Below are 12138 nucleotides of genomic sequence, written 5' to 3'. Positions count from 1 at the left end.
CGCCAGGGAATTCCCAAAAGTAGCAACTCTTTTTTCCTTAAATAAATTTATTTATTTTATTTATTTATTTTTGGCTGTGTTGGGTCTTTGTTGCTGTGCGCGGGCTTTTCTCTAGTTGCGGTGCGCCGAGTCTACTCCTCCTTGCGGTGCACAGGCTTCTCATTGCAGTGGCTTCTCTTGTTGCAGAGCTTGGGCTCTAGGCACGCGGGCTTCAGGAGTTGTGGCATGTAGGCTCAGTAGTTGTGGCTCATGGGCTCTAGAGCACAGGCTCAGTAGTTGTGGTGCACGGGCTTAGTTGCTCCACGGCATGTGGGATCTTCCTGGACCAGGGCTCCAACCCATGTCTCCTGCATTGGCAAGCAGATTCTTAACCACTGCGCCACCAGGGAAGCCCAGTAGCAACTTTTTAATATGCTCTTTTCTCTGAATTGTAGAAATTGCTGTGCTTCTGAGGCTTAATGGGGAATATGGGGCAGTATGATGAACTACATACCTTAAATAGCCCTCCCAAAGAAACAACTAAAACTGCTGAATAAAATTTTAAAATATGTGTATTTAAAAATGCATCACTGAGCTTGCAGGAAAAAGGCCTCACAAGCCAAAAATGAAACAAAATTTAAATCTAGAGAGGAAAGATAGCCCTGAGGTTGGCTTTCATCTTGAGACCATCAGCCCAACCCTGGTGACCCTGAGCTTTCACTAGGTAGCCCTTCAGGATAGAAAAACAGAAGCTAAAATCCACGGCCTGCCCAAGTGTAGAATCTAAAAGGATATCCTGCATAAAGTTGAGAACCCCAAGGAACATAGCATTGATGTAATGATAAATTACAAAGAAATTCACCCTAATGAAAAAGACAACAAGGAAATTCATCTTGACTTTGGCGTTGGGTAGAGGGAGAAAAGTCTGTCCTGGTAAGGTGTAACCCTCAGCAGGCCTCATATGAGCTTTGGCTTGTATTCAACTATCTACAAGGTTCTAAAACACCTCAGTCTAAAAAGTTAAAGTAATCTCAGGTCCCTAAAGACGCAAGCCAAATCTTTTATGAGAGAATATAGCTTAAAGTCAGACCTTAAAGAATTTCCACAAAGTTCCCAAGAACAGGAGCTCACCGTCAAGTGTTACAGAATTTTCAGGAAAACAAGGCAACCTGAGTGAGAGTTAGCAGACAGCAGACTCAATCTATAAAAGCTTGTATTAATTGGAATTATCAGATACTAAATATAAATTAAATTTGCTTAATTTGTACATAGAAATAAAAAAGAGGAGTGAAATATGACTAGAGAAAAAGAGCAACTAAAAATAACCAAGCATAATTTTAAAAGACCAAAAAGAAGTTCTAGAAATGAAAAATATAATAAAGTTTCAAGAACAAGGCAAAAGATCAATAAAAAAGTGGATATAGCCCCAATAATAGAAATCAATATTGAAATCACACAAAATATATTAACCGAACACAGTGGAATGAAATTAGAAATCAGTAACAGAAGAAATGTAGGATATTTACAAATATGTTAAAATTTTAAAAATATACTAAATAACCAAAGGGTCAAAGAAGCAATCACAAGAGAAATTAGAAAACACTTTGAGATGAATGAAAATGAAACACAAGCAGGGGTAGAGGGAAATTTATACCTGCAAATGCCTATATTTAAAAAAAGAAAAGAAAAAAGAAAAAATCCCATATCAAGAGCCTAATCTTCTACCTTAAGAAATTAGAAAAAGAAGAGCAAACTTAACCCAAAACAAGCAGAAGGAACAAAATCATAGAGACTAAAGAGAAAATAAATTAATAGAAAAACAGAAGAGAAAATCAACAAAACCAAAAGTTTTATTGATATGAAATGTCAAAAAATTGACAAAACTTGAGCTAGACTAACAAGGAGAAAAGAGAAGATTCAGATTGCTAAAATCAGGAATGAAAGTGGAGATATCACTTATAACCTTTCAGAAATAAAACAGGCTTTTAAGGGAATATAATGTTGTATGTTCCATCACTTAAGTCCAGGCATTCAGTAAAACAATAAAATTAAAAAACAAACAATTAAAGGAAACAAAGTAGATAAACTAAATAAAATGAAAAAATTACTAGAAAGACACAAACTACCAAAACTGATTCTGAAAGAAAATCTGAATAGAACTATAAGAAGTAAAGAGATGGAATTATCAGTAAAACAAAAACAAAAAAGAAAACCAACCAAACAAACAAAAACTTTCCACAGAGAAAAACCGAGTCTCACATGACTTCGCTAGTGAATTCTACCAACTTTTAAGGAAGAATTAACACCAATTCTTAACAAACTCTTCCAAAAATTAGAAGAGATGGTACACATCTCAACTCATTCTACAAGGACAGTATTACCTTGATACTAACATAAAGCAAAGATATCACAAGAAAACTACAGACCAAAATCCCTTGTGAATATAGACTCAAATATCCTCATCAAAATACTAGCAAACTGAATTCAGCAGCATATAAAAAGGATTGTACACCATGATCAACTGGGATCTTTCGTAGGGTTGCAAGTTTGGCTTAAGATATGAAAAACAATCAACGTAAAACACTGTATTAATAGAATAAAGGACAAAAAACACACAATCATCTCAATAGATGTAGATAAGCTTTTGACAAAATCTAACAGCATTTCATGAGAAACCACCAAACAAACTAGAGATAAAAGAGAAAGTCCTCAATTTATTAAAGGCCATCTATGAAAACTACATAGCTAACAACATCTTCAATGGTGAAACACGATGTTTTCCCCCAAAATCAGGAACAAGTCACTGCTATTCAGCATTATACTGGAGGTTCTAGCCAGGGCAATTAAGTAAGAAAAAGAAATAAAAGGCATCCACATTGGAAAGGAAGAAGTAAAACTCTCTCTATTCACAGATGACATAACCTTACATATAGAAAATCCTGAGACATTCACACATACGCACACACACACACAAATATTAAAACTAATAAATACATTCATCAAAATTTCAGGATACAGTTTCACCATGCAAAAACTCTATTTCTGTAAATAAGCAATAAATAATCATAAATAAAATTAAGAAAAAAGTACATTTACAATAACAATAAAAAGAATAAAATACTTAGAAATAAATTTAACAAAAGAAGACTTGGACACTAAGAACTACAAAATATTACTAAAAGAAATTAAAGAAGACCTAAATAACTGGAAAGACATCCCTTGATCATCACATTGGAGGTTAGGATTTCAACATATGAATTTGGGGGAGACACAAATATTTAATTCATAACAGGCACCAAGACAATCCAATAGGAGAAAGAATAATCTCTTCAGAAAATGGGTCTGGGATAATTGGATATCCAAAGGCAAAAGAATGAAGTTGGACTCTTATGCCATATTAAAAAATTAACTCATGGATTTAAGACCTAAATGTAAAAGTTGAAAATATAAAATTCTTAGAAGAAAACAGGAGCAAGTCTTTGTGACCTTGGATTAGGCAACGTTTTCTTAGATATGATGTGTAAAGCACATGTGACAACAGAAAAAGCAGATAAATTGGACTTCAGCAAAACTTTTCAAAAAAATGTGCTTCAGTGGAGGCCATTCTGAAAGTGAGAAGACAACCCACAGAATGGAAGAAAATATTTATAAGTCATATAGCTTATACGGGACTTGTATCTAGAGTATGTAAAAATCTCTTATAATAAATAATAAAAAGGGAAATAACCCATTTTTTTAAATTGGGTAAAGGATTTGACTAGAGTTTTCTCAAAGAGAGATACATCAGTGAAAGTATCAAAACATAGTTAGTGAATCTAAACATTGTTAGACTTTCTAGAAGAAATAGAAATATTATATACAATCTCCAAATTACTAGATGGGTAAAAATAAAGTGAAAGGAGAAAAGCAGAATGAATTTTTTTAAAAGACAAAAAAGGACACCAGAAACAAAACCAGAAAAATAGGAAAGTATAAAATAAAAGTAGGAATAGATTCAAATATAATTCTAAATAGAATAAACTCAGTCTTGAAGACAATGTTTACTGCAGAGACTTTTAAAATCTAGTTATATGCCATTTTCAAAAGACATACCTAAACATAAGGCACAGAAAGTTAAAAATGAAAGGATAGAAAAAATACCCAGAACACAAAAATAGGTGGTATAACTGTATCAATGTCAGACGAAATAGATGTTAAAGTGAAGCTAAAGGACGCAGATTTCCTGTCAATGTAAGGAAGAAATTTCTAAGGGACCTATAAGAAAAGTGGAATGAGTGACCTCTGGAGTCATTGAATTCTCCATACTTTGAGAAATTCAAATCTGAGGTGATGACCACTCGTAAGTGTGTTAGGGAGGACATTAAACCATCACAGAAGGGTTGGGATTTAATGACCATACAGTTTCTCTGTATCCTGAAATCCTAATATGTTATCTCATTTTCCAGTTGTCTTTCAAATTATTTCATTTTCTCATGTCTACAAGATTTTCTGATTAGCTACATATTAGAAGGAAGTTCTGAAACTCCTGTCTCATTATGAACCTTCATCTCTAAAGTATAAAGTCTGTGGCACATATGTGTATACGTAAGAGTGTGATTTATGTGTGTGTTAGGCTGTATGTGTACACACATGTCCATTGTTAGGACTTCAATTTCCTCTGCTTTAAGATTTGTCTTCTAACAATTTGTCTGAAAGGGAGGTTGAGAAAACTCCCAGGGGAAACTATTAATGTCCTATCTTATCTAACAGACAACAACAGTTAGTTGTCTTGAGTTACTAACAGATATGCAAAGAGAGATAAACATTGCAAAGCCTTCAGAACATACAACACATTTTGAGGGTGTGGGCTGGGTGGCAGCTGTTTGGCAATAGCGTTCAGCTGTTCTTTTGCAACACAGATCCTCAGGTTTTAAACTGCCAGATAGAGATCTATCCAAAAAATTCTCAAAAAATTTCCTGGAAGATGTCTGGGGCTGGGAGTGGATAGAACCTGCTCTACCTGCTCCAAGATACTCCCAGGGTGGGACCCAGAGAATAGGGTCCCACCCTGGGACCCTAAAAATAGGTGGGATCCTATTTTTAACAAGCATCTCTAGAGGATTCTGAATCACACTAAAGATTGAGAAACATGAATTTAAGGTATCTCAAGATTTTAGTATAAAAGAGGTGAGCTCTTTTTCCATGCTTTTAAATACCAATTTCTTTAAAATATTCCTTGATTGTCTTTTTTTTTTTAATTGGTGACACAGATTATAAAGACATTTGGAGGTAGTATTCTCACTTTACTTTTTGGTGAAACCATCTTGGGTCTTTTTTTCCAATCATATTTCATTTATTCTCATCAACTTTAAAAGGAGATCATGTCATTACTCACTGTGATGGCAGGAATCTGGCCTTCGTGGTCTAAATGATCTAGGAGTATACCTACAGGAAAAGGATAAAAATGGTCATGGTTTTATTTTCTTTGCTGGTATAGATACCTAGGTTAGGGGATGTGAGTTCTATGATCCTAAAAGAAAGTATAACAGTAGTCTCAAGAAGACAAACCAAGCCAGCAAGAAGCTCATTGTAAATGTGATCAAGTTGCAGGAGAAGCCAAAAAGAGAGAATGAAAAGAAAGAATTTCAACTTCTGTAATCATTTACTAAATAAATAATTTAAAATATTTATTCAAAAATTATTTTTAAATGACAATAATGGACAATGATTAGTACAAAGGTAACTTTAGGCTGGAAGAAAGTAATTTTCAGCAAAAAGAGGCAATAGAGCAAAGGAAAGGCTGACTTTGTTTCCTCCTCACAAAGTCACAGAATTTAATTTTTTTTTACCAGAGGTGAAAAAATAAATAGCTTTTACCTTACACAGTCTCATCAGACACAAAATAAATGATTGAATGCAATCTGGCTTACTAAGAATTCATTACAGGGCTTCCCTGGTGGCACAGTGGTTAAGAATCCTCCTGTCAGTGCAAGGGACCTGGGTTCGAGCCCTGGGCCAGGAAGATCCCACATGCCGCGGAGCAACAAAGCCGATGCACCACAACTACTGAGCCTGTGCTCTAGAGCCTGCGAGCCACAACTACTGAAGCCTGTATGCCTAGAGCCCGTGCTCTGCAACAAGAGAAGCCACCACAATGAGAAGCCTGTGTACCACAACGAAGAGTAGCCCCCGCTGGTCGCAACTAGAGAGAAAGCCCGCGCGCAGCAGCGAGGACCCAACACAGCCAAAAATAAATAAATAAATAAAAAATAGATTCCATTATGTAAGAGCCATTTAAGATTTATTCTTTAGCCTGACCACTAATGTCCTCCTATAGATTGAAGCTCTCTGAGAAATAACTGTGTTCCTCTTGTATGTACCCCACATGTCTTCAACACTGTTGATCATGTAACAGGATATCAAAAATATCCTGGTTGGTTAAATAGTTGACTGCTTTTTGAACAGCACTCATTGTGAACTTACATATCCTTTTGAAATTTCACTATACTAAGTTAAAGAGAAAACTCTAAATAGAATAAACAGAAAACAGGAGCAAGTCTTTGTGACCTTGGATTAGGCAATGTTTGGATTAGGCAATGTTCTTGAGAGCAAAAACAACTCATTGGGAAAAGGATGAGAATCATATTGGCTTTCAGATTTTCTACCCTTAGGCTGGACTACCATAGAACAATGCCTTCAAAATACTAACAGAAAATTGTTTGGAACATAGAATTCTATATCTAGCCAATTTACCAGTCTGCAAATCACATTGAAAGAATTCAACATTTACCTCCTTTTATGGAAAAAAAATCACTTGAGTATATATATGCTTTAAGAAAATGAAAATTGAAATAAAAAAGATGAAAATATAAAATCCAAAAATTAATGGCCACAACTCAGAATAGCAATAAAAAGAATCCCTAGGCTGTTCGTTGGGCAGCAGGTATAAAGGCAATTGGTCCAAAGTGAAACACATAGTTAGAAGACTTGCAGACAAATGTATTTGATAGGAAAATGAATTCACCTCAACAAATAAGTATTATTTTAAAAGTTATATGAACTTAGTGATAGAGTGAAGGTGATTGTTTCTTCTGTCAATAAGAAAAAAGTAAGGCAAACAGAAACTCTCTGAAAAATAAAAAGCTCTATAGCAAAATCACAGCCTATATAAAACAAATTAAATGTAACATGATTCTGAATAGCTTATGGAGTGTAATGAAGGATAAAACATTCTATCTTGGTTTTTGAAATATTATTTTTGAATCTATACATATTTAGGAAAAGCCTAAGTACATTTCCTTCTCCACAAGTCTACCTACATTTCTTGATTCTGCAGAAAATAATATGTACACAATTTTAGTATTTCAAGCACCCTTTATTGGATTTCACTTTTTTGAATCAACTTATACACAAAGCATAGAAAACCTAACTGTAGTTTCAAAACAGAAGGAAATGTTATAAACCTTTATAATGTATAAGTTACGAGATGGAAAGGGAAGAGAGGATGTAAAAGTTTCAGGGTATACATATCCTCATTTTTTATAATGAAGACTTGAGAGATACTGCCTAAAGTTGAGTAGCCAAGAAAATACTTTCTTTTTATAATTTAAGGTTATAAAGTAAGCCAGTAGAAGAAGTACTTATAATACAACTAACAAAATATTGAAAGGAGGGAGACAGAGGTGGTGTTAATGAGCCCAATTCCTATTCTTTGATATGTGGAAATCAATAAAAAACTTGTGTGTGGTAGATGTTATTGTTCCCAACTTTTTGCTCCTTCTATGTAGTAGATAATACATCCACTCTCTCTATCATATGATTTTTGCCATACTTCCTGATAGGGCATAGATAGTTTCATGCCTATCCCCATCAACTCTGGGCTTGGCAATATGAATTATTTTGAACAATGAAACGTGGGTGGAAGTGACACTGGTTAGCTCTGAACAGAGGTTTTCAGAAGTATCATGTGTTTCAGTTACTTCTTTTTTTTTTTTTTTGTGGTACGTGGGCCTCTCACTGTTGTGTCCTCTCCGAACATGCAGGCTTAGCAACCATGGCTCATGGGCCTAGCCGCTCCGCGGCACGTGGGATCTTCCCGGACCAGGGCACGAACCCGCGTCCCCTGCATCGGCAGGCGGACTCTCAACCACTGCGCCACCAGGGAAGCCCTCAGTTACTTCTCTTCAGCTGTGGCCCTCTGCTGTGGGAAAAGCATATCCCAAATAATAATAGACGCTCCTTTAGCCCAAGACCCAAGATAAAAAGACATAGAGAGTCAAGCCAAACCAAGTCCAGCATGGTGGCAGCCAATGACTTGTGAGCTTGCAATAAGTGTTTGTTGTAAACAATGACTTGGGGATTGTTTGTATGGTCACAAAAATTGACACACACTGTCTAAAGTTGATAAATCAAGAATTGGAACTATACTATTTAGAATTAGGGGAGATAACCATCAGAGAGGTGGGGTGGCAACCACCAAAAAGAATTAGTTAAAGGTAGTTACCTTTGGGGATGCTATTTGGTGGAAAAAATTTAAGCCTTTGTTTCATATCTTCCTATCCTATTTGAATGTTTTATCATATGTATGTATTTTATATATGTATGTGTTACTATTATACTTAAAATGTGCAAAGTACAGTGCATACCATCTAGGAGGTGATATAAGCCATAGACACATAAAACATTACAGCTATCATATCATGAGGCAACTCATTTGTGTGGGGAAAAAAAAATGCCCCAGATGATGAAACTATAGGAATTCAAAAAAAAAAAGGAGAGAGAGAGAGATCAACCCAACTGAAGAGGTGATAGATGGTAAAGAAAATTGCACTGTGAGAGAATCCATAGGGATTAAGGTAGGTGGAGGAAAGTAGGCAAGGAAGAAATAAGCAGCATAATAAATCTGGAGAGAGGGAACACTGAAGTGGGTGTGGTATGACTGGAGCAGAGAATTCTTATGGGGGAGCTGTGGGCAAGAGGGCTGGGACTGATGAGAATGGGACAAGATTGTGAAGAGCTTGGATGGCTTGAGCAATGTGTGTGTGGACAGAATGACTTCATGAACTTGGTGTTTCAGGAAGGCCAACATGGCAGGGCAGTGTAAGACAGACTGTATTCAGAATCCGCAGAGCTGGTAGAAACTGTCTCAAGGGTCACTTAGCCAGGTGGTGTGGCATATGTGAGGGTATTGCTCTTAGTCACATAGCTTCTGTTACCACATCTTCCTTTGGGCCTAAAGCTATAAAAGCAGTGCCTCACTCCTTTGCTAGAAATGTGTAAATAATTTTTCACGTAGACTTGTACCCTGGGGGACTGGGAAGCTATGACTAGGGGAAAGAAGGGGCCACAAAAAGGTATTTTATAAATCTCTCAAAACCACTTTTAGCTGGAAAAGACCTGCAGTCTTCTCCTCCACCCTGTGCTACTTACCAAGTTTTTTTCACTGAGTCTTCCTAAATGCCATCTGATGATACCACGAATTCACATGTGTTAAAACTCAGGTTGGGAGTGGTCCAGTGGTTAAGACTCTGCCTTCCAGTGCAGGGGGCATGGGTTCCATCCCTGGTCAAGGAACTAAGAACCCACATGCTGCAGGGTATGGCCAAACAAACAAAACAAACAAAAAACCCCTCTGGTTGTCTTACTCCACAATACCTCGCTTGAACTGAGAACCCAACATCTCTTCCATTTCTCTTCATTTCAGGTTCATTCCATTCGATTTCCTTTGAAGTGACGACTGCCCACCCAAATCTACTGCCCACTAAGACTTGCTTCCATTGCCCTTGATGATTTTTGTACCTGACTTAGGTTTTAGCTGCTATTCTGACTCCTGCTCTCCTTAACCTTAAAAAAAATTCATACTGGTGTCTGGTCTGACTGTATTATTTTCAGTTTCTTAGGTTCATTTCTGTCACTGCCTTCTTCACCTTCATTGGCCATGTGCCCAAATGGCATACGCTGAGCCTTCTCCACCTGCAGAATCTCAGGCTTGTTCTTCTCACCAGCTGTCTCAACTTTTCCACTCCTCCATGCATGCTGACCTCGGACTGCATTGAGTCTCTGATCTAGCAGTTCCCAGGATTTCACCTATTTTTTTCCTGTATGATATTATAGCCCATATAAGTCTCCAGAGTATATGTGTGGAATTCCCAATAAACCAGCAATAAATCTTCCCTTTCCTCTCTGACTCATAAAAGCCTATTGGAATGCAAAAAACTGGGAGTGACTTTTTTTATAGGAATAATCTGCAATCTGCTGTAATTTATGTTTTAAAACTTTATTCTCAACTTCTTGTTCCTGCCCAAGATGGAATAGTGTGGATGGAGTACATTTCCCACTAAGAACAGTTAAAAGCCCTGGACATTGTATATGAAACAAACAAGAGAAAACTGTGAAAAGCAGAGAGAAGAAGACAACTGACTAAGGAACTTGGGATCTGAGGAATGACAGGACAATGAGTTCTCTGTGTTGTTTTTTTGTTTGTGTGTTTGGTTTGTTTGTTTGTCTTGCCTCATATATCTTAGGCTAGAGAAGCTGGAAAACTAGAAACACCACAGGAACAAATTTTTTAAAAACCCCAAGAAATGCCTGCTCTCACTAGCTAAAGGACTGGGAAAGGGGCAACGTAGACAACTTTTAGACCAGTATCTGCCCTATTCTAGCCAAACCCTGCAGAAAAAAAAATGTGACCTCACCCCTGTCCCAGTCAGCAAAGGCTGAAAAGAGGGACTCCCACCTTCACCCTTTTGTTAGAAGGCATCACTCATGACCCCTCTAACCCCTGCTGGGGTGATGTCAGAGAAGACCAAGTGGGGAGCCAGCACTTTCATCCCGGCCCAGTTGACAGGTGACTAGCAAAAACAAAACAAACAAAACAACCCAACCATATGGAAGTGTATTATGCCAGGTTAAAAAAAAAAAAAAAAAAGCCAGTCTCAAAAGGTCGTATACTGTATGCTTCCATTATATAACATCCTTGAATAACAAAACTATAGAGATGGAAAACAGATAGTGGTTGCCAGGGGTTAGAGATAGTGGGAATGGGGGAGGGGTAGGTGTGACTATGAAGGAAGTTCATGAGGGAGATCTTTGTGGTAATGGAATAGTTCTGTATCTTGATGCTGGTGATAGTTATGGGAAACTGCACATGTGATAAAGTGGCACAGAACTATACACACATATTGTACCAATGCCAATTTCCTGGTTTTGATATTGTACTATAGTTACAAGTTTATAGCTTTTTTATAAGTTACAGTTATAAGATGTAACCATTGGGGGGAAATGGGTGAAGGGTACAAAGGACTTTTCTGTACAGTTTTTACAACTTCCTATGAATTTATAATTATTTCAAAATAAAAAGTTATCCTTCAATTTTGATACTTGTGATAGTCATTAATGTTATAAACCAAATTTTTGCAGCTCTCTGCCTTCTGGGGACAATGCTGGGATTTATTGCATTTCCCTGCTTCTTTGAAAGTTAGATATGGCAGGTCGTTTGATTTGGCCAATGAAATGCATGCATAAAAGTGACACTTGGTGAGGAAGTGTTACGAGACCATGTACAATATGCCACATGTCCTTCTGTCTCTGCCAAGGAGGAACCATGTGCTGCTCTGGATTCTTCTTCAGCCTGGGATGGACCACCTGCCCACCCACCCCCACCCCCGTCCCCCTTCCTCAAATGACATGGCTTGTGGGCCAGAAGCTAATGTGTAATTTTAAGCTCCCAGGATTTGGGGCTTTTGGATATAGACATCCAGTGCAGTAATACAACAATTAGTCACCATTACCTGCCCATGCCCCTTACAAATGCCTAAAATGTACTGCTCTTATCACCAGATCCAAAGCAAGGCACCCTCCTGACTGCTTATGATCCACATTTACCACACCCAGGACTGCCCTCACCATGCTGACATATGCCTACTGCCTGACCTAACCCATGATCACCACCCATCTGGCTATTTTCACTTGGTTTAATGTTTTTGAGGTTCCTCTATGTTGTATCTTCCACATATCTTCTATGTATCTTTCATTCTGTTTTATTGCCGAATAGCATTCACTGTATGGACATACCACATTTTGTTTATCCATTCACCAGTTGCTGGACATCTGGATTGTTTCTACTTTTCAAGTATTATGAATAATGCTCCTATGAATATTTATATACAACTTGCTATATGA

General features: G+C 37.2%; 1 long non-coding RNA gene across 2 annotated transcripts in view; it reads left to right on the top strand.

The window, feature by feature from the left end:
- Nucleotides 1–10889, top strand: part of LOC114895510 — a 40808-nt gene extending 29919 nt beyond the window's left edge. For both annotated transcript variants that reach the window (XR_003793571.1, XR_003793574.1), the window contains exon 3: nt 9662–10889. This is a non-coding gene — a long non-coding RNA (uncharacterized LOC114895510). The remainder of the gene's footprint in view (nt 1–9661) is intronic.
- The last annotated feature ends 1249 nt before the right edge of the window (nt 10890–12138 follow it).

The sequence above is a fragment of the Monodon monoceros genome, unplaced genomic scaffold, assembly GCF_005190385.1.
Source record: "Monodon monoceros isolate NGI ecotype Baffin Bay Population unplaced genomic scaffold, NGI_Narwhal_1 Super_Scaffold_1, whole genome shotgun sequence".
NCBI lineage: Eukaryota > Metazoa > Chordata > Mammalia > Artiodactyla > Monodontidae > Monodon > Monodon monoceros.
This window is presented reverse-complemented; position numbering and strand designations above follow the sequence as displayed.